The sequence below is a fragment of the Ornithorhynchus anatinus genome, chromosome 8 (assembly GCF_004115215.2).
Source record: "Ornithorhynchus anatinus isolate Pmale09 chromosome 8, mOrnAna1.pri.v4, whole genome shotgun sequence".
NCBI lineage: Eukaryota > Metazoa > Chordata > Mammalia > Monotremata > Ornithorhynchidae > Ornithorhynchus > Ornithorhynchus anatinus.
In genome coordinates, this window is record NC_041735.1 from 28,620,504 (window position 1) to 28,644,132 (window position 23,629).

Sequence of the window (23,629 nt, forward strand, 5' to 3'; positions counted from 1 at the left end):
AACACAAGAAATGCATTAATGGATGAAATTGATGGTCCATACAGTCTAATACTCTTTCTGTGGTAGCCACAAAAGGATGTTTGAAGGAACAATGGGATGGTTGGCAATCTTTAGTCACTTTGTCATTATGGGTGTTCCATTTAAATTCCTGATTCTCCTTTCTACTTTTTATCCATAGCTATCATCAATGTATTTGTTTAACCCCTCATCTGCTATATAATCTATTATGGATCTCACCTTCATGAATTTATCCCAATCACTTCTGACGTTGTTATTGTATGCTTTATTGACAGCTTCCGGGTAACAAATTTCATTTCTGCCTACTGAAAAATTTTCTATTATGGGTAGGTTTTCTAAGGATAGCCTGATATATAGCCTCTGTCTTTGAGGTTCAGGGTTAAATGCCTGTGTTTTAGGTAAATGCCAGTTCTACATTACTGATTCAAGGATCTGGGTATTGTAACTGCATCATCAATGGTACTTACTGAGCACTTACTGAGGGCAGAACACTGTACTAAGCTCTTGGGAGAGTTCGATCCAGCAGAGTTAGACATGTTCCCTGCCCACAGTGAGCTTACAGTCTAGAGGGGTAGCTTGTTGAGTTGGAAGAGTTTCCTAGAGGACCGGGGTATATTCAGGTTACAACTTTCAGGTGTGCGATAACCTGAACAAATTACAGTTATATGTAAGTAGAGACTTCGTATTTTGTTTGCGAGCTGCAAGATAAGTCTCTTAAAATCTCATCTCCCCCAGTTAACTCTCAAATCCAAATCTCATCAACCCATCGGCCATCTCTAGCCCTGATTTATTTACCCTCCCTGAGGAGCAGCGTGGCCTAGTGGATAGAGCATGGGCCTGGAAATCAGAAGGTAATGGGTTCCCAGCTCTGCCACTTCTCTGCTGTGTGACCTTGGGCAAGTCACTTCACTGCTCTAGCCCTCAGTAACCTCACCTGTAAAATGGGGATTGAGACTGTGAGCCCCAAGGGGGACGGGGACTGTGTCCAATCCAATTTGCTTGTATCCACCCCAGTGCTTAGCACAGTGCCTGGCACACAATATGTGCTTAGCAAATATCACTATTATTATTATGAACATACGTATGACTGATTGCATGGTCACTTTATCTTATTACGACTTTAATAAATACTTTTGTCTACCTTCCCTTGTAATTCCCTGTGTAAACTTCTTGTGGAGAGGGAATGCTTCTTTAATACTTTCTCAAACTCTTAGTACCATGCTTACTACATACTGACTACTTACCCATTGCTACCACGAATTGGCTGGCAGTATTATTTTTGTTGAAAATTGGAGTGCTGGGACACCACCCCAAACTTGCCATTATCGTTTCCCTTCCGGGCACTGTAATAGCGAGGTGAGGGAGGGGATGGCATGTTGTCAAATTCTCCAGCGTTCTTGGATGTCTGAGCTATAAGCCCCAGAATCCCGTGTCCCCTAAACTGAATGTAGTCTGTTCAAGCCCAGGCCTGATAGACAACAAGAGTAGTTGGGGACGGGGGCAAAGTAGGCCAGTCTCAATTCTGAAGTATTTAGATATTTTTCTGAAATGACCTGGGCCAGCCTACAAGAATCCTTCAAGAATCGAAGTAGTGTGACCTAGTTTACTTACAGTCAACCCCTTGCTCACATCTCCATCTTGAGAAGCAGCATGGCCTACTGGATAGAGCTTGGGCCTCGGATTCAGAAGGACCTGGGTTCTAATCCGCACTACACCACTTGCCTGCTGTGTGACCTTGGGGAAGTCACTTAACTTCTCTGTGCCTCAGTTCCTCATCGAAAATGAGGGTGAAATCTAAGAGTCCCATGTGGGACATGGATTGTGTCCAAACTGATTAGCTTGGATCTACCCCAGTGCTTAGTACAATGGCTGGCACATAGTAAATACTTAACAAATACCATTAAAAAAAACCCTACTAAATTCATATGTCCTTCAAAAAGCCTTCCCTGACTAATAGCTATTCTCCCTCCATTCGTTCTCCCTTCTGCATCTCCTATACTCTTGGGTCTTTGACCCTAAGGACTTTGACGTTATCCCACGCCAACCCCGCAACCATACAGCACTTATGAACAAAGCCTATTACTCTCTTCCTTCCCCTATCTGTAATTTGTTGTAATCTCTCTCTCTCCAACTATATTGCAAGGTCCTTCCGTCCCATCTACCAACGCTATCGTACTGTACTGTACGATTAGACTGTAAGCCCGTCAAACGGCAGGGACTGTCTCTATCTGTTGCTGACTTGTTCATCCCAAGCGCTTAGTACAGTGCTCTACACATAGTAAGCGCTCAATAAATACTGTTGAATGAATGAATGAATGAATACTCTCCCAAGCATTTAATACAGAGCTCTGCACACAATAAGCACTCAATAAATACCACTGATTGGAAAAAGTTCAGGAGGCAGGATCAACTACCAGTTCTGTAGAAACACCGCTATTGTATCAGTAAGCCAGTTCAAAAAGATGAAGAGTGGGGGCAAAAAAGACTAAAAAAATTCTACATGCTTGAACAGAAGAAAATAATGACTCTCCCAATCCTGCAAGCTTCACCTGGACCATCAGGTCAAAGCCTTTGATGAAATTCCAAACACACTCAGAACGCTTCCTTGTGAACTCCGCCATCCACGCTGCGTAGAGTCAACGCCACACCCTGGAGATGACTAACAAGGCTGTGACTCTACAGCAAACACGGAGTTTAGGGTTCTTAGAGCACGACACGGATGAACATTGAGACGGTGCCCAAGGTCGGGCCTTGGGATTCTTCCAGAATCCAAACTGGAAGCTCAACCCATTAACAATAACAGTATGGCATCGCCAGACAGTGGCATCAGTAAGGCAGGCCTAGGGCATATAGAGCTAAAAATTTGATGAAAGCAGATGGGGCAGACTGAAACTGGAGTTACTCTACCAGGTGGCTTTGGAGGCTCTGGGATCCATGAGCCCACAGTGCCCTCGCCCCAGCCTTCCACCATCACTGGGGAGTGGTCCTGTCCTGTAGGAATGAAGTGGGTGGTAGGTAGCCCCCTTATAGGGAAAAATGTAACTTTTGGAGCCCTTGGGACTTTGTGCAGAGTGGTGAAGAGCCCAAGCCTTCCCAGCCAGTTAGAACAGATATTTGTACAGTGAATAGTAATTTAATAATGATTTAAAATTGTATCATTAAAAAGCAAAGGTGTGTCTATGAGTGGCAAAATGATAAATGCCACCTAACAATTAGTCAGAAGTTTGAAAACAGGAGCAAAGATTTGTTCTGTGCAGACCTGGAACATCTGCTAGAGTAGGCTGTTGTGGAGAGGCAGGCCAGGGCTTAGTAACAATAATAATAATTATTATTATTGTGGTATATAAGTGCTTACTATGCACCAGATGCTGTACTAAGTGGTGGGGTGGAAACGAGCAAATTGGGTTGGACATAGTCCCTGTCCCACATGGGGCTCACAGTCTTAATCCCTATTTTCCAGATGAGGTAATTGAGGCACAGAGAAGTTAAGCGGCTTGCCCAAAGTCCCACAGCTGACAAATGGTGGACCTGGGATTAGAACCCACGGCCTCTGACTCCCATATTTATTGAGCACATACTGTATGGAGAGCGCTGTACTAACCGCTTGGGAGAGTACAATACAGAAGTAAAGAGTCACATGCCCTGTCCACAACTGGCTTGCAATCTAGAGTCAGCGAAGGCAGGGGTAGCTAAGTGGGGAAGGAAAGAGGAGCAGCAGATATTGCCTGTCCACCGCTTGCGTGGGTCACCGTGCTCTCTAGGGCTGAAGCTGCCTTAGGGGAGCAGCCTGCCAAAGTGGCAGGTTTGGCCAGGTGGATTTCACCGGTGAACGGGGTGGTGCCGGGGAAGAAGCAGGCTCAACTGCCTTTCTTTCCTCTCCACTTCTCTGCTTCTGCTTTGGTCAACTGCCCCATGCCAAAAGATACCATCTGGGTGTCTCTCCTTTTCTCCCCCTTCTCTTTTCTACCTCTCTCTTTCCTCCTCCCACTTCTCTCCCTTTGTGTGCTTCTTTTGTCTCTCTCTGCCTCTCAATCTGTTTCTGCCTCTCTCTCCCCTTCCCTGGCTCCCCCCACCCCTCACCAATCCTCCTCTTTCTTTGTCTTATCTTTTTCCTTCATTTCCCCCCTATTCTTGGGCCACTGGCCAGCCCAGATGGAAGCCCCACTTTGAGCTCTAGGAAACAGTCATTTTACCTGGTGGCTGGGTGGGAAGCCTCTCAGAGAGTCCTGGTTGTAAATGCCATATGGATGTCCTCACAGTAGACTGATGCCCCTCCTCCCCCGCCAGGCTGCTGAGCCAGGGTTTTGCTGATATGCCGAATCGCTACCCAGCGTATACATTCCCTCCCCCTCCCCTGCAAAAAGCCCCTGAAGGATGCCAAAAGCCTTTGGGGGGAAATTTGAGGGGTGGGGAAGAGGACAAACTGGCAGATTTGGTTTTCAGTCTTTTCTTAACTTCCTAAAAACAATGATGGTGTCTTGCTTGTTTCTGCATTAGGAAAAAAGCAATACTGTTTGAAAAAAGTTCTAAATCCACATGTTTTTTCTGCTTTATGCATACATGGTGCTGACTGAATAAAAATCTACCCAATAGAATAAGAAGGTCAACCGAGTGGGGGCTGGGGGTTGATAGTCAGAAATAGGAATGATCCGGTAGGATAGGGAGGTTAAGTTACTGTGATATGAGTCCTAACTACAGCTGCTACTTTAGTAATAATTCATCATGCTAATATTTATCGGAGTCATAGCCTGTAACTGAGAAGTACCAAAATCCCTTAGTGTGTTTGGTTTTAAGTGTTTATTTCTTTTTTCAAACATTCTGAATGTACGAGGCCATACTTGAATGAACGTTTATAATGGATGTAAATTTGCTCCTCAACCCATGCCATGTACTCTGTCGCCTTTCAGTCAATCAATCGTCACCTTTTAATCCATCAATCAACCGACTGAATTTACTGAGCACTTAATATATGCAGAGCACTGTATTGCTTGCATTCTGTATTGTTGATCCTTTCCCTCAAGGAGTTTCCACTTTAGCAGGGAGACAGACCCTAAAGTAAATTACAGATAGGAGGAAGAAGGAAAAGAGGCTATGCTGAGTTAGTACTTAACTACTTAACACGAGTTAGTACTTAAATAATAAGATATGTAGGATTCATTCATTCGGTGGTATTTCTTGAGTGTCTACTGTGTGCGGAGCACTGTATTAAGTGCTTGGGAAAGTACAATACAACAATAAAAAGGTACATTCCCTGTCCACAATGAGCTTACAATCTAGAGGGGGGAGACAGACATCAATACAAATAAATAAATTACAGATGTGTACATAAGTGCCGTGGGGCTGGGAGGGGGGGAAGACCAAAAGCAAGTGAGGGTGAGGCAGAACGGAGGAGGAGAAGAGGAAAGGGTGGGCCCTAGTCTGGGAAAGGCTCTTGGAGGAGATGTGCCTTCAATAAGGCTTTGAAGGAGGAGTCTATGATTGTCAGATTTGAGGAGGGAGGCCAGAGGCAAGAGATGGGGGAGTGGTCGGTGGTCGGTGGTGAGATAGGCGAGATCGAGGCATAGAGAGAAGGTTGAAGGCACAATGAGACGGTAAACACTAGAGGAATGAAGTGCACGGGCTGGGTTGTAGAAGGAAAGCAGTGAGGCGAGTGGAGAGTAGTGAGGGGGCAAGGTGGTGAAGTGCTTTAAAGCCTATGGTGAAGAGTTTTTGTTTGATGTGAAGGTGGATGGGCAACCACTGGAGTGTTTTGAGGAGGGGGGTGACGTGTCCTGAATGTTTTTGTAGAAAGATGATCCGGGCAGCAGAGTGAAGTATGGACTAGAGTGGGGAGAGACAGGAGGTTGGGAGGTCAGGAAGGAAGCTGATGCAGTAATCCATGTGGGATAGGATGAATGATTGGATTAACATGGTAGCAGTTTGGACAGAGAGGAGAGGGAGGATTTTAGCAATGTTGTGAAGGTGGGACTGGCAGAATTGGATGATGGATTGAATAAATGGGTTGAATGAGAGAGAGGAGTCAAGGATAACGTCAAGGTTATGGGCTTATGGGACAGGAAGGATGGTGGTGCTGTCTATAGTGTTGGGAAAGTCAGGGAGAGGACAGGATTTTGCAAGAAAGATAGGGGGTCCAGTTTTGGACATGTTAAGCTTGAGGTGATGGGAGACATGGGGAGTGGGGAAACATGGACTGAACGTTTTTGTAGAAAAATGATCGGGGCAGCAGAGTGAAATATGGACTAGAGTTGGATGTGATAGGAGGGAGAGAGGTCAGCAGGGACACTGATACAGTAACCAAGGTGGGAGAGGATAAATGCTTGGATTTACATGATAATAGTTTGGATGGAGTGGAAAGGATGGTTTTTTAATGATGTTGTGAAGGTTGAACCGACAGGATTCAGCGATTGAATGAGAGAGATGAGTCGAGAATAACACCAAAGTTAGAGGTTTGTGAGAAAGGAAGGATGGTGGTGCTGTCCACAGTGACGGGAAAGTCAGGAGGAGGACCGGATTTGGGTGGGAAGATAGGAGTTCTGTTGGACAGGTTAAGTTTGAGGTGACAGGACATCCTAGTGGAGATGTCTTGAAGGCAGGAGGAAATGCAAAGAAGGAGAGAGATCAGGGCTGGAGAAGAAGATTTGGGAATCAACTGCAAAGAGGGGGTAGTTGAAGCCATGGGAGAGAATGAGTTCTTCAAGGGAGTGGATGTAGATGGAGAATAGAAAGTGACAGGACTGAACCTTGAGGGACACCCAAAGTGTGAGGGTAAAAGCCGATGAAGGGGCTCGTGAAAGAGACTGAGCGGCCAGAGAGATAGGAGGAGAAGAGGAGAGGACAGTGTCAGTGAAGCCAAGGTTAGATAATGTTTCCAGGAGAAGGAGGTGGTCGACGGGAAATAACTGTTCCTTCTCTCTTATTCTTGTATTTTCACCCTCTCCTCCTCTTGTTCCTTTCCTTATGCCCTCAAATACTTCCAAATTTTTCCCATACCAAAACAAAACAAAACCCCACCTCCATGACCTAAAATCCAACAGTGGTCCTCTTTTCTGAGTCTGTTTTTGCCCAGACTTCTTCAACAGCCTGAAAATACCCACTGCCTCCACCTCCACTTCCTCTCTTCTACTTTTTATGCTTTCAAGGAGCAGATTTCACCATTATTCATCCACTGAAACCAGTGACCATCTTCTTGCCAAATAGAATGGTTTAGTCTCTGTTTTCATTCTCCTTGACCCCATTGCTACTTTCAACACATACGACCACTCTTTCCATCTAAAAACTCTCTGACCTTAGTTTGACAAACTCTACTTTCCTCATTCTCATGACATCTCTTTCTGTTTCCTCTGTTGCAATGCCCTAGTTGGACTTAGTGGCTTTAACCTTTACTCCTATTTTAAACGAATATTTGAGTTTGATCAAAGAAATGTGTTTAAATGACCATTTGGCCACTCTGGCCTAAACATTGTCTCTCAGAGATCCAGAGATGTCACAGTCATAATCATTCAGAACCTTGGCTAAGGCTGTACATTCGGCTTTTTTGTGAATTACTTCCACTCCTTCCTCTTTCAATTTGACACGGTTAAAAAAGTTTTTCGCAACACCACTTCAGACCAAGTTGTTTGCACTGAGTCCTACTTCAAGGTTCCCTGGCTCCTCCCATCGGTCTTCCCAAGCCACCCCCGCTCTGGCAGTCACGACCATCCTTCAAGTTGCACAGGGTCATGAATGAGAGAAGAGCAAAAATATCCGATGGGCACAGTGTCACTCTAACACACTCACCAAAGCAAAAGTCACTACAGCTCGGGCCTGAGAGTCAGAAGAACCTGGGTTCTAGTCCCAGCTCCGTCTGCTGGGTGACTTAGGGAGAGTCACGTCACATATCTGTGCCTGTTACCTCATCTGTAAAAAATGGGGATAAGAGTGTAAGCCCCATGTGGGGGGACTGGGACCGGACCCAACCTGATTAACTTGTATCTACCCCAGTCCTTAGAACAGTGCTTGGCACATAGTAAGCACTTAACAAGTACTATTATTATTATGATTATGATTATTATTAGCAGTGCAATTTAGTGCCCCAGCGGCCAGCTGTTTCATTCTGAGCTCCTGTGATGGATGACGGTGGGAAGTTCTTTAACACTGGTCCAGGGGTTCATGTTTGCTATTCTTCCGGGCCTGTTGTGCCACGTCTTCTACCTTTCATTCATTCAATCAATCGTATTTACCGAGCGCTTACTGTGGGCAGAGCACTGTACTAAGCACTTGGAAAGTACAATTTGGCAACAAATAGAGACAATCCCTGCCCAACAACTGGCTCACAGTCTAGAAGGGGGGAGACAGACAAGAAAACAAAGCAAAACAAGTAGACAGGCATCAATAGCCTGGTATCCGTTTCGAACTCGGTCTTCAGTTTTTGCAGCTCCGTATTTAGCTCTCGGGGACGTAGAACAGTGGTAGAACTCCTGGCTTTTTTGGAAGGGTTTTCACTTACTTGGACATAATGGGGCGGAAAGCCTCCAGCAGGCTATTAAAGGGGTCGAGACAAACCGCCACACTGTCCTGGCTTTAGTTTAACTTGAAAACCGTTCCCCAAAAATGGTATTTAAGTGCTTACTATGTGCCAAGCACTGGACTAAGCACTGGGATGGGTACAAGCAAATTGGATTGGACACAGTCTCTGTCCCATGTAGGGTGCTCGGTCTCAATCCCCATTTTACAGATGAGGTAACTGAGGCACGGAGAAGAGAAGTGACTTATCCAAAGTCATGCAGTAGACATGCGGCGGAGCCAGGATTAGAATTCATGACCTTCCGACTCCCAGGCCTATGCTCTATTCTCTACACCACGTTGCTTCTCAGTAATCATTGTGATATTTGTTAAGCGCTTACTCCATGCCAGGCACTGTACTAAGCACTGGGGCGGATACAAACAATCGGGTTAGACACAGTCCCTGTCCCACAGGGGGCTCATGATCTCAATCCCCATTTTCCAGATGATGTAACTGAGGTTAAAGAAAAGTAAAGTGACTTGCCCAAGGTCACCCAGCAGACCAATGGTGGAGTCAGGATTAGAACCCGTGACCTTCTGACTCCCAGGACCGTGATCACTGGCAGGTGATCACGGTGGCTAAACTGTGGCCGGCATATTACTGCTCAGAGAGATGAGGAAGGTAATGTGCTCTTTACCACCCAAGTCCACCTACTCTCAGAGATCCCATTTAGGCCGGTCCCTACACTCGTGCAAATGTGCAGAATGTGATAGCCTCCATTGACAAGGAATCAATCATTGGTATTTATTGAACGCTTACTCTGTACAGAGCACTGTACTAGGTAAGGGCTTGGGAGAGAACAAGGCATCAGAATTAGGGGACACGTTCCCAGCCCACAGCGAGTTTGCAGTCTACAGGGAGAGACAGACATATGATCTATAATTTAAGGATGCCTACATAAGTGCTGCGGGTGGGGCGAATATCAAATGTCAAATGTCCAAAGGTCACAAGCCTCCTGTCAAGCAGTCTCTGTACTCTCCCCAGGGGCAGCCAGCTCACTCTCTCCTCCCTGGCCTGAGTGACTGTGAAAGTGAGTAAGCAGGAAGACTTAGACTAGGCGTCTTTCTCCCCAGCTCCAGGGGAAAGTACCTTGCCTGATGCGTAGGGGAGAATGCCCATCAATGCCAACCCGGTTGGCTCCTCGCCTTCTTTCTCCTTCCCTAACGTACCTCCAAAGAAAACTCCGAGAACAACCTGGCGCCTGGAAAATAATAATGTTGATATTTGTTAAGCACTTACCACTGTTCTAAGCGCTGAGAGAGATACAGGGTAATCAGATTGTCCCATGTGAGGCTCACAGTCTTCATCCCCACTTTACAGATGAGGTAACTGAGGCACAGAGAAGTGAAGTGACTTGCCCACAGTCACACAGCTGACAAGTGGCAGAGATGGGATTTGAACCCATGGCCTCTGACTCCCAAGCCCGGGATCTTTCCACTGAGCCATGCTCCAAAAGCATGATCCTTCCTTGGACCAGTGGAGGAAACTTTTAAATCCAAAGTTGGTTGAGAGAAGTTCCGTTCCCTTCAGGGTGAGGGTGGGGAATCTGGTCCTGTAGGCTGCACAAATGTGTATTTTCCACTAACTCCTACAGTGGGCATTTTGTATTCCACAAATGAGGGGGCCTAAAATGCTGGAAAATATTTCCCTAATTATACTTCAGGCAACACGAGAGGCAAGTTTTGGATGAGTTGGATTTGATCACAGCTACTAAGGAAATGGAGCGACACTTCTACAAACAAGGATTTGCATAAAGTAGCAAAGAGCTTGATGAATATCACTTCTTATTGCCTCCCTCTCTTCCTCCCTCGGGCCCCTCCCACCCCAAGCTGCAGAGTTGATTTTCTGGGAATGCAGGCCTGCGACATCCAAACCATGGAGTGGAATCTCCAAATTCGAGGTAATAGTGTTCCAGCCTAGAATTGGGGTGAAATCAAAAGCCATTTTAAGCCTCTGCAGAGCTTCTGGTCACGATCTCCTTGCTGGATTGCACTCTTTTAAAACCGAGCCTCAAAGCCCGGGTGGGTGATAAGGAAGTGAGGCGATTTCCTGGGAGGGAGACGCACAGTAGGTAGCAATTTAAAAGTTCCACCTGTTGAAAGCAAAGGCCACCTGTGTGGTTAGGGCCCAGGGGGTGGAATGCCGTGGTTATGGAGAAAGAGGGGACCCACCGGACCCCTGGAAAAATGCTTTAGGTTTGGGAGTTGTAAGAGACTTCCAGATGATGCCGTATGCAGTAGCATGACCTAGTGGAAAGAGCTTGGGGGTCAGAGGATCTGGGTTCGAATCCCAGCTCCATCACTTCTCTGCTGTGTGACTTTGGGGCAGTCACTTAGCTACTCTGCTTCAATTTCTTCATCTTTAAAATGGGGATTCAATTCCTGTTCTTCCTCACCATTGGATTATGAACCCCAGGTGGGACAGAGATTGTGTTGAATCTACTCCAGTATTCAGAACAGTGTTTAGCACACCGTAAGTGCTTAATAAATACCACAATATGGAACACGAAAGGGCTGCTAATGACTTGCCCTCCTCCCCCGCAATTTCCTTAGAGCTATTGAATAGCATATATTAATAATTCATTCATTGAATCATATTTATTGAGAACTTACTGTGTGCAGAGCACTGTACTAAGCACTTGGGATACAAGACAACGTATATGACCCCTACCCCACGTCCTGCTCTGGTCTGGAATCCCTTCTCTAATCCGACAGACAACCGCTCTCCCCCGCTTCAAAGCCTTACTGAAGGCACATTTCCTCCAAGAGGTCTTCCCAAACTAAGCCCCACTTTTCCTCATCTCCCACTCCCTTCTTCATCACCCTGACTCATTCCCTTTGCTCTTCCCCCCCTCCCAGCCCCACAGCACTTATGTACATGTCTGTAACTTTATTTACTTGATGTCTGTCTCCCCCACTCTAGACTGAGCTTGTTGTGGGCAGGGAATGTCAGTTCACCATTGTATTGTAGTACAGTGCTCTGCCGACAGTAAGCGCTCAGTAAATTCAATTGAATGAATGAATTTGAACATTAATAATATGGCTTACAATTTGGCACAGAAGGAAGTCCCAGCAGGTGGAAAGGATTTGAGCAGAGCTGGAAGGACCTAGACAAAAGAGTTGGGATGCAGAGAATGGGTGGAGCCAAAGGAACTGGACGACTGGACATGGTAGGGTGTGTGGGGCCGGGGGCAGAGGTGGTGGAGGAAACAGGGTGAGAGTGAGGGCCGGGCACAGTGGGAAAATGTCTTGTAATGTTGGAGGAAATTATTGAACCGTGAGAAATAGAGGCAGTCTGGGTCACTAGGGAATGGGGAACCATGAAGGTCTAAGGGGACCACTATGCGTCAGTAAGGTCAATGAAGGATAGAGGAGACAGCGAACACTTGGACCAGAGGGAAATAAGACGGCAGAAGGTAACAGTTCGAAGCAAGTTACATCTACAGTCGATCTCGACGAGCTATCCTTCGTTAGGCTGTCCAGCCTCACCCAGGGCTGAGATATGGGCTCCACAACAAGCCAGTCCATGGGGTACAAATGGCGCTGTGATTTCCCCTAGATTGTAATCTCCTTGAGGGCTTGGATTGTACTCTCCCAAGTACCTAATCACTTAATGAATATCACTGATTGGGAGATTAATATGCATCGGCACACAGTGCTCCAGTCAGAGGGCATACGCTATACAGAGATGAGCTTCACTATGTAGGTAGTGACTTTTTCTGCCCTACTAACTTCACTCCTCCAATGCCAACCTACTCACCATACCTCCATCTAGTCTATCTCCCCACCAACCTCTTGCCCACGCCCTACCTCTGGCCTGGTAATGCCCTCCCTCTTCATAACCAACGGATACCCTCAAGGCCTTATTGAAGACACATCTCCTCCAAGAGGCCTTCCCTGACTAAGCCCTCATTTCCTCTTCTCTCACTCCCTTCTGTGTCACCCTTACTAGCTCCCTTTATTCATCCCTCCTGTAATGTATATACATATCGGTAATGTATTTTTATTAATCTGTCTCCCCATCTAGAGTGTAAGCACACTGTGGGCAGGGAATATATCTACCACCTCTGTTAAAGATATTCCCCCAAGTGCTTAGTACAGTGCTCTGCACACATTAAGCGCTCAATAAATATGGCTGATTGAGAAATAGTTAAAAACCCACTCTCTTTACCAAGGGAGCCAGGAACAGAAGAACATGAGTTCCCGGAAAGCCCCTTTTCTAGGTTTGGCTGAAGGAAAAACATATTAAAAGAGAAATGATATGCACTACTTATTGACCTTCAGTTTGTTCACTGTTATTGTGTGAGACTGTCACTTCCAAAGCATAACATATTGGCAGTGAAAAGGGGATTGATATTAGAGACACCAGCTGCAGATATAGAATGGGAAGGCGATAGATGAATTCAATATATGTGAAGTCCCATCCCCATCAGCCTCGGACCTTCTTCCTCTCCTCTCTTTTTTTCCCTCCTTATGGAAATTATTTAAGATGCTTTAAGAGGCAGGGCTGGGGTGGGCGTCAGTCCAACTTCCAGCTCCTTTGTCACTGTCCAGTATCATTACAGGATCAGATATCTTCAGGTCCTGTATCCTTTTTTTAAAAAAAACACCCAGCCTCCCTCCACCTTACCTCCTGCTACTGCATCCTGGAGCTCGGAAATCGCACCTGAGTTTACAGGGATATGGGAGGACAGTGGAAAGACTCGGGAGAAAAGGTGAGGGTGGCGGGGGAGAATGGATTTCCTGCAAAGACACACTCTGGGTTCTGTGGATTTGATGATGATGGTGTTTAAGCACTTACTATGTGCCAAGCACTGTTCTAAGTTCCATTACATTATGTTGGGTGACCTGGAGAATGCTCCTCTCACTGTGGGCAGGGAACACGTCTACCAACTCTGTGGTATTGTACTCCCTCAAGGCCTTTAGACAGTGCTTGATAAAAAATAAATACCATTCAGTGATAGCAAGCGTCTGTTACTTCTAGGTCGGCAAAGACGCATCCTATATCCACTCAGCCTACCACTGGCCATCCTGCTCAGGGCAGTCAGGCCCTTGAGAACTCTGCATTGGCTGGATTTTCAAGGTCCAACACAACTAGGCCCTCTTTAGTTCAACAGGCATTACGGGCAGACTACAATGCCGCCGAACTCCAGTTATTTTAAAAGATTTGCCAGCTGGAGGTTGACCTGCTGGAGGGGATCCCTGCAGAGTCAATGAAGAAGAAACAATAGCAACATTTAGCTCATGATGGGCAGGGCATGTGTTTGTTTATTGTTATATCGCCCAAGCGCGTAGTACAGTGCTCTGCACACAGTAGGCACTCCATAATTACGATTGAATTTAGCAAGAAGATACCTGTGGATTTTAGTGTTCTGCCTGTGTTTTTCCATCATTTCTGGCCGCGGAAAATGAAACTCCAAACCAGGAGAGAACATTAGCCCCCTCCCTCCTCTCTCTCACTTCCTGAGGGACCCAAGCACCAGTTGGAAGCAGAATCTGCCCAGTCCAGTCTGGATCTGACCAGCTGGAGGTTCACAAGACTGGGTGTCAATGAAGCTTGACCCTTTGCAGAGCTGTGAGTCTCAGTGGCCAAGTGCTTAGTACAGTGCTCTGCACATGGTAAGGGCTCAATAAATACAATTGAATGAATGTATGTGCCTGCACGCACACACATATTCACACACAAAAAAAAACCCCTCCCCCCACCCCCACCCAAAAGAAAAAAGTAAAAGAGATGGAGAATATTTTCACTGCAGAAAATTGATTTCATGCCGAAGCGTCAGATTTCCATAAATTGCTTCAAGGTCAACGTAGGATGTGCTGATCTCAGGCTCCTTTGAGGGTGAAATTCAGATATAACCCAACTCAAGAACTCAACTCTCACTTCTGTTGTGCAAATTTTGAACTAGCCTAACATATTAAGAAGGATCCTGCGAAGCAAATGACAGCTAACCCTCTCAGCAGATGCACTTTTAACTGCCTGACCCATCAGTTCCAGTATTCCAGTTTAGGAAGCTATGGCTCGATAATGTAATCAGTAGTCCTAGAAGCCTTTCATTAGGAGTGTGACCTAGATTTACTGCCTCCCAGATAGAGATAAGGAAAACTAGATTTTCTTGCTTTATTTTAAGGGAGGAAAACATTTGTCTTTTTCTATTGGAAAGTGAAAGTTTCCTACTCGTCTCTGACCCTAATACCTGTTAAATACATTCTATTTACAAAGCAGCCAACAAAAGAAAAACAGAGATTTTTATTATACCTCATATAAAGTTCATATCTTAATTTGTTTTAAAATACTGGAAACGTCTGTACCTCATACAAACACTCCCTACACACAACAAAACATATATATATTAAAATACAAATGTATTTGTATATTATGGCAAATGTATATTACATATATCCAGAGCCTTGCCATAATTTAATTGCATCATTATCCTCTTTTCCCCCTGAAATGGCCCAGTTTTTCCCATTTAGAAATTTGATAATTGGAGTTGGAGATCTGCTTCATTTATTAGCTGTCTTTAGCAACAATTCCTCATTATCTGCACCAAAGTAGGGCAATGTCAAAAAATCTAGGCCACTGAATCTGACGTCTTGATCATGGCTTCTTTCTCAGTTTTCCTCGCCAGTTCTGCATTGAGCATGGAATTTTTTCTTTTGTTTTATTTTCCCTATCCACCTCTGACTTTACACTATCAATCAATCAGTGTTATCCATTAAGTGCTTACTGTGTGCAAAGCACTATACTAAAAGCTTAGGAAAGTACACCACAGAGTTGATAAACCCATTTCTTGCCCACCAGAAGCTTTCAGTCTAGAGGAGGAAAGAGACATTAAAATAAATTGTGGACTAGCACATGCTTAAAGGTACAGCTTCAAATGCATAGATGACACAGAAGGGTGAGGGTGGCAGGGAAAAGAGGGCTTAATTGAGGAAGGCTTCTTGGAGGAGATGTAATTTTAATGAGTCTTTGAAGATGGGGGGAGTGGTGGTCTGTTGGATATAAAGGGAAGGGAGTTCCAAGCCAGAGGAAGGTTATGGGCAAGGAGTTGGCAATGAGATATAATGAAATCACGATGCAAAGAGTTGGTTGGCATTGGAGGAGAAAAGCAGGTGGGCTGTGTTGTAATAAGAAGTCACCTTGGTAAGATAGGAGGGAGGGAGCTGATTGAGTGCTTTAAAGGTAAGGAGTTTCTGTTTGAGATAGAAGCGGATGGGTAACCATCAGAGGTTTAGGAAAGACAGGAGATGTGAAAAGACCTTTTTTTTAGAAAAATTCTCTAGGCAGCAGAGTTAAGTAAAGCCTGGAGTGGGGAAAGAGAAGAGGCAGGGAGGTTGTGAAGGTAGCACTAATAGGATTTGGTGACAAATTGAATATGTGGGTGGAATGTGAGAGATGAGTCCAGTATAATGCCAAGGTTATAGGATTGTGAGACAGGGAGGAGAGTGGTATTGTCTAAAGTTAGGGGAAAGAAAAGGGGAGGACAGAGTTTGAGTGGGAAGATGGGTTCTGTTTCGTGCTGATGCCTCAACATCCAAATAGAGATATCTGAAGGTAGAAGGAAAAACGAGACTTCAAGAAAGAGAGGTCAGGGATGGAGAGGTAGATTTTGGAATCATCTAGAGGTGGTATCGAAGGTGTGGGAGCATATGAGTTCTCCCAAGGAGTGGGTGTAGATGAAAAATAGAAGGGGACTCAGAACTGAGCCTTGAGAAACTTCACAGTTAGAAGGTGGGAAGCAGAGAAGGAGCCTACGAAAGAGACTAAGAATGGGCGGCCAGAGATGTAGGAGGAGAACCAGAAGACAGTGTCAGTGAAGCCAAATTTAGATAATGTTTCCAGGAGAATGGGGTGGTCTACAGAATCAAAGGAAGCTGAGAGGTGGAGGAGGATTAGGATGGAGTAGAGGCTGTTGGATTTGGCAAGAAAGAGATCACTGGTGATCTTAGAAAGGGCAGTTTCCATGGAGTAAAGGAGGCGGAAGCAAGACTGGAGGGGCTCAAGAAGAAAATTGGAAGAGAAGACATGGAGGCAGTGGGTGTAGGCAATTTGCTCAGGAATTTTGGAGAGGAATGATAGGAGGCAAATGGGGCGATAACTGGAGGTTAGTTGTAGGGAGCGTGTTTGAAAGCGGAGAGGAAGAGACCATTGGAAAGTGAACAGCTGAAGAGGGCAGTTGTGGAGGGGGGAAAAAGGAGGGGTCAAGTGCTTTGATAAGGTGTGAAGGGATGGGGTTGGGAGCTCAGGTGCAGGGAGTGGATTTTGAAAGGAGGTGAGAAATCTCTTGATACTGCTGGCAAAGGTAGGAGAGTCAAAAGAACTCATCCCAGCTGCCAATGTTGTTTGCCTGACTGTTCAATTGGCAAAGTGATGATCAGCTGCTGGTTTTAGAGGTCTGTAAAATCCAACTGCCTTCTCCAGCCAAGTTCAGTGCAAACTTGCACCAGTAGGAGACCCATCTAGTTGTTCATTGGAGCCATTGATTCAGTCATATTAATAATAATAATGATGGTATTTGTTAAGCACTTACTATGTGCCAAGCAGTCATATTGAGACAAACCCTCCTAGGCAAGGCATTAGTTATCTGACAAGACCTGAGAGTTTCCAGTCAGGGTGAGAAAACTTCAAATGGCTTTCAGGCCTCTTAGTTTGTTGAAGTCTGTGCCCTCCCAATCCTTGTCCCTCCTCATCCCGCCCTCATAGCAAAAAGTTGGTGTCTGTGGCAGAAACCCCATTAAAGATGTATATCAGCTGTGCCTCCCAATTCTCCCTACTAAGGGTGCTGGGGAACTGCTGGAGAAGGAAAAATGGTCCATGAGCACATCAAGAGCCAGCCCCTATGGTTCCTTGAATGGAACAGAAATATACTGCATCTCTCCCCAAGAGATACCACTGTAACCTGTGCCTCGTGTTTGAAGCAGTGTGGTCTAGATAGAGCACGGGCCTAGGAGTCACAAGGACCTGGGTTCTAATCCCAGCTCTGCTGCTGTGTGACTTTGGGCAAATCACTTCACTTCTCTGTCACCTCTTCTGTAAAATGGGGATTGGGGCCCCATTTAGGACAGATCAATTTGCTTGTATCCACGCCAGCGCTTAATACAGTTCCTGGCACAAAGTAAGTGCTTAACAAATACCACCAACATCATCACTATTATTATTGTCCATATCCAGTCCATAGTGACTTTTAGGCAGAGAGCTGTTCCACAGCTGCCTTTATCCCTGAGGTCTTTTGTTGAGTTTGCTCCTCGCTCTGCTGGGGACACTGGTCTTTTTAGTAGCGTTCAGTGGTTTGCAAAATCAAGCCCAGTTTGCTCTTCCTCACTTGTGTTTCTCCTCTGGTGGTGTCTCTGGTAGGTCACTCTGCTTTTCCACCTTTTGCTACTGTTCATTAGTTCTCCCATGAGAACTATAAAGAATGCTTAAAATCCTTTGTTTCTTATTCATATTTAAATATGATAAATTGAGAGTCTTGCTTCAAAGCCTTGGTCCCGTTGAAATCTACATGTTATCTCTTTAGTAGGGCTAATGGTCAGATGGAGACCTGAGTGACCTTAACTCAGCTGTCTTTACTTTGGCCAGATTTCTGTTGGCTTCCAGCAGCAGGAAACCTGGCTGAGTTGGGTCCTGTCTGTGAGTTTTATCAATCTAGAGTGTTTAATCTGCTGTTTATATCTTTGTTTTTTTATGGTATTTAGTGAGCACTTACTGGGTGCCAGGCACTGTACTAAAGCACTGGGGTAGATAGAAATGAATCAGGTTGGACACAGTCTCTGTCCCACATGGGGCTCACCATCTTAATCACCATTTTACAGATTCATTCACTCAATAGTATTTATTGAGCAATTACTATGTGCAGAGCACTGTATTAAGCTCTTGGACTGTACAGTTTGGCAACAGAAAGAGAAAATCCCTGCCCAGTGACGGGCTTACAGTCTAAATGGGGGAGACAGACAGCAAAACAGAACAAAACCAAAACAAGACAACATCATCAAGATAAATAGAATCAAGGGGATGTACACCTTATTAACAAAATAAATAGGGTAATAAAAATATATACAAATGAGTACAGTGTTGAGGGGAAGGGGGAAGGGGAAGGAGCAGAGGGTGGGGGGGAGGGGAGGGGGAGCAGAGGGAAAGGAGGGGCTCAGTCTGGGAAGGCCTCTTGGAGGAGGTGAGCTCTCAGTAGGGCTTTGAAAAGGGGAAGAGAATTAGTTTGGCAGACATGAGGAGGGAGGGCATTCCAGGATAGCGGTAGGACATGGGCCAGGGGTCGACAGTGGGATAGGCATGAATGGGGGACCGTGAGGAGGTGAGCGGCAGAGGAGCGGATTGTAAGGGGAGGGCAGTAGAAAGAGAGAAGGGAGGTGAGATAGGAGGGGGCAAGGTGATGGAGAGCTTTGAAGCCAAGGGTGAGGAGTTTTTGTTTCGTGCGAAGGTTGATAGGCAACCACTGGAGGTTTTTGAGGAGGGGAGTGATGTGCCCAGAGCGTTTCTGTAAGGAAGATGATCCGGGCAGCGGAATGAAGAATAGACTGGAGTGGGGAGAGACAGGAGGAAGGGAGATCTGAGAGAAGGCTGACACAATAATCCAGTCAGGATATTATGAGAGCTTGTACCGGCATGATAGCTGTTTGGATGGAGAGGAAAGAGCGGATCTTGGCGATATTGTAAAGGAGAGACGGGCAGGTGTTGGTGACGGATTGGATATGTGGGGTGAATGAGAGAGCTGAGTCAAGGACGACACCAAGGTTGCGGACCTATGAGACGGGAACGATGGTCGTGCCATCCACAGTGACAGTGACGCCAGGGAGAGGACAGGGTTGGGAGGGAAGATAAGGAGCTCAGTTTTAGACATGTTGAGTTTAAGGTGGTGGGCAGACATCCAGGTGGAGATGTCCTGGAGGCAGGAGGAGATACGAGCCTGGAGGGAGGAGGAGAGAACAGGGGAGGAGATGTAGATTTGGGTGTCATCTGCATAGAGATGATTGAAGCCGTGGGAGCGAATGAGTTCACCGAGGGAGTGAGTATAGATGGAGAACAGAAGAGGGCCAAGAACTGACCCTTGAGGAACCCCTACAGTTAGTGGATGGGAGGGGGAGGAGGAGCCCGCGAAGGAGACCGAGAATCAACGGCCAGAAAAATAAGAGGAGAACCAGGAGAGGATGGAGTCCCGTGAAGCCAAGGTGAGATAGGGAGAAGAGGCTGTTCGACAGTATCAGAGGCACTGATGAGGTAACTGATGCACAGAGAAGTGAAGTGATTTGCCCAAGGTCACACAGCAAATTAGTGGTGAAGCTGGGATTAGAACCCAAGTCCTGGCTCCATCCATTAGACCATGCTGCTTCTCACAAAGTGGCCCGTGTGGGGGATCGAACCCACGACCTTGGTATTAGCAGCCCACACTTTAGACAACTGGGCTAATGGGCACCCCAGTTTCCCAGATATCCTTCCAGGACTTTGTTTACACTTGGTAACACAAGAAAATCCCCAAAGGAGGGCTGCTTCATCATCATCATCATCATCATTCTCCCTTTGGGGAGAGTAAAAGAGCTAGTCATCCCATCCTCCTTAGTTTATCAGCTATTTATCAGCAACGACAGTCCCAGAGGGAAAATGAACCCTTCAACTCTTCAATGGACAGGGAAGTTATCTGCTAATTCTGTTTTATTATGTTTTCCCAAGCGCCTGGAACAGTGCTCTACACATAGTAAGCATTCAATAAATACGAGTGATGGATTCAGCTCCCAAAATGTAGTGGGTCTCAACAACGAAAATTGATGAAGGCTTTAAGCCCCCCAAAACGCTATCTTAACAGGGAACTGAGCACCCCCTTCCACGCTCAGGACTTTTGGGGACAGCGAGCACACTTTCTGTTGTAAAATCAGCCTCCCAGTATGATTGGGCTTCTGTCTGATGCTGCTGGAACAGGTAGGAAGTTGGGGAAGGGGATGCCAAAAGGTTCTTAGAAATGCTATTTCTCAGCCATGGGATCTCCACCTCTTTCCATGGGTAGAAGCCATTTGTGCAATTAAAAAGAAAGTTTAAATCAGCGGGGAGGTGGCATTGGTTCTTGGTTCAAATGAGTTGATTGCTTAGCCTAATAATGAGTTAACGAAGTTCCAGACTTGCAGGGGCGTGTTGAACTCCCATTTTCTTTGTTTACTCTTCCAGAATCAGTATTTCTCTGGGAAATAATGGAAATTTATGGGCACCGTTCAAAAAGCTGTTTCAGGGGTGAATAATGAGGCATTTGTCCTCCAACCACACACGCGTGACTCTCCAATTTGGAAAAAAGCCTGTGCTTGACCGAATTGCCGCCTCCCCTATAATCCTCACTAGACTCAGGGCCCACCTATATCCATGGCTTCTACTTTCACTTCACCAGCTCACTCCATGTATAGGGTGGGTCTTCATCTGATTTTATTTTGGACAGAATGGGTTTCAGCCGGTCTGTCCCCTGTCTGGTACTTGATGTGTACGGAAAGGGTATCTGGTAATGTCGTCTGTCAGTATCCATGACTTCCTAAACTCTGGCTACCACCCTCGCAGTTTCAATGAGCCTACTCTCCCAAAGGTCATCAGGTGACCATTTTCTGGCCAGCGGCCTCTTCTCCACCTTCTGGACTTCTCTGATTGTTTTGGCAGTCAACACTGGTTTTATTTGTATCGGAAGAGGTGCCAGGCTACTGAAACCCACCATTTCTCCCTTTGCTTCCATGCCCAGGGTCTCTCCTGAATCCGGTTAGAATGCTTCAGTGTCGAGGGAGGGGCAACCTGAGGAGCAAGAGCCCCACTGTCTCCAGAACCAGGACTGCAAGCAGGGCAACTCAGCGTTGGGAGATTCCGGGGCTCTATCTGAATAATAATTACGGTATTTGTTAAACACTTACTATGTGCCAAGCACTATTCTAAACGCTGGGGTAGATACAAGGTAATCAGGTTGGACACAGTCCCTGTCCTGCAATGGGGCATACAGTCTTAATCCCCATTTTACAGTTGGGGGTAACTGAGGCACAGAGAAGTTAAGTGACTTGCCTATGGTCACACAGCAGACAAGTGGCGGAGCCGGGATTAGAACCCTTGTCGTCTGACTCCCAAACCCGTGGTCTTGCCACTAGGCCACGCTGCTTCTGAAGGTCATGGTTCTGCCCACAGGTGTCAGGGCTGAACATTAGACAGGGGCACAGAGTAAGCCTTGGTGGTTAATCACCCTCTTCTCCTTGACCCACTCTCTGCCCTGGACATTGCGCATCCTGATGGCGGTAGGATATTCTTTCCTGCTCTTCAGCCCTGGGAGCTGAGTAATGCTCACCCAAATGGCAAGGAGCCAGAAAAAGTGCCTGGGTTTTCCATGGACAAAGTGCACAAGTTGCCTCAGTGACAATTGGATAATAAAATAATAAAAACCGTGGTATTCATTAGGCACCTACTATGTGCCAGGCCCCGTACTAAGCACCGGATGCAAGCAAATTGGGTTGGACACAGTCCCCCTCCCATAATAATGATAATGTTGGTATTTGTTAAGCACTTACTATGTGCAAAGCACCGTTCTAAGTGCTGGGGGGGAGGGGGGAATACAAGGTGATCAGGTTGTCCCACATGGGGCTCACAGTCTTCATCCCCATTTTACAGATGAGGTAACTGATGCCCAGAGAAGTTAAGTGACTTACCCAAGTCACAGAGCTGACAAGCAGCAGAGCTGAGATTAGAACCCATAACCTTCTGAGTCCCAGGCCCGGGCTGTATCCACTACACCTTGTAGTTTCTCTAATGCAGTCTCCCTGACAGCAGTGTGGTCTTCGAACAGAAGGGCGAATCACAAGCTACTTCAGCCAGGGTCAAACCAGACCGATTTATTTGCCGTCTCTTTCACTTGTTGCCTGAGGTACGGCCAGCCGATAGCTGAGACTGAAATCTGTGAGATTCACAAATTAGAGCTTTGCCAATTGACAGGGAGCAGTGATTAGAAAGGGTTTGAAGCCTAGCCACCTCCCAAACCAAGGATGACCCACTTGGATTCCAAAATGATGAGCTGAAGGCTTAGCAGTTTAGGGTTAGCTTAATTCTTATATAAACAGCAGGACTGCTTATGTTCATTTAAGATAAGAGGGTCCAACAGTCACTGTAACTCTGCGGAAGTTGCTTGGTTTCCTCTGTGATTGTTTTCTCTGTTGATAGTTTGCAAGCTTCTATAGCTCCCATAAGAAGAAATCAAACAACGGCCAACTATAAAGTGAGCTGCTGAAACACAGTCAGCCCAGTTTTACAGCTCTGAGCAAAGACCTGGCCTTTTAAACTTAAAAGCGGCAGAGAGACTTTCTCTATTTAATGGAATCAATAGGTAAGGATTGAGATCAAGCTAATTAACCTAGCAGTCACCCTAAGTCACCGTCCACACAAACAACTCCTTTTCAGCTCATTGGCACTGAATGGGTCATTCTGTGGAAGGCGAGCAGCAGGTAATGTCACCATTTTTCACCTCAGTTGTCCTCAGGAGTGGGATCTCCAGCCAGGAATGGGGTCTCCAGTACAGGCCACAAGAACAGCAGATTGATGTTGCCCCTTTGGTACGACTCATTCATTCAGTTGTATTTATTGAGCGCTTACTGTGTGCAGAGCACTTGGAAAGCACTTGGAAAGCACAATTCGGCAACAGATTCATTCATTCATTCAATAGTATTTATTGAGCGCTTACTATGTGCAGAGCACTGTACTAAGCGCTTGGGATGAACAAGTCGGCAACAGATAGAGACAGTCCCTGCCGTTTGACGGGCTTACAGTCTAATCGGGGGAGACGGACAGATGAGAACAATGGCAATAAATAGAGTCGAGGGGAAGAACATCTCGTAAAAACAATGGCAACTAAATAGAATCAAGGCGATGTACAATTCATTAACAAAATAAATAGGGTAACGAAAATATATACAGTTGGACGATCCCTACCCGACGAAGTGCATGAGTCTAGAAGGGGGAGACAGACAACAAAACAAGAAGACGGGTATCGATAGCATCAAAATAGATAAATAGAATTATAGGTATATACACATCATTGATAAAGTAAATAAA

General features: G+C 45.9%; 1 protein-coding gene and 1 long non-coding RNA gene across 2 annotated transcripts in view; one reads left to right on the forward strand and one right to left on the reverse strand.

The window, feature by feature from the left end:
• MAPK6 (mitogen-activated protein kinase 6) overlaps window positions 1-13,253 on the reverse strand; it is a 67,286-nt gene extending 54,033 nt beyond the window's left edge. The window contains exon 1 of the mRNA XM_029070942.2: window positions 13,190-13,253. The gene's annotated coding sequence lies outside the window, so the exon portion shown is untranslated. The remainder of the gene's footprint in view (window positions 1-13,189) is intronic.
• Window positions 1-23,629, forward strand: part of LOC114813803 — an 81,507-nt gene that overhangs the window by 9,744 nt on the left and 48,134 nt on the right. The window lies entirely within an intron of this gene.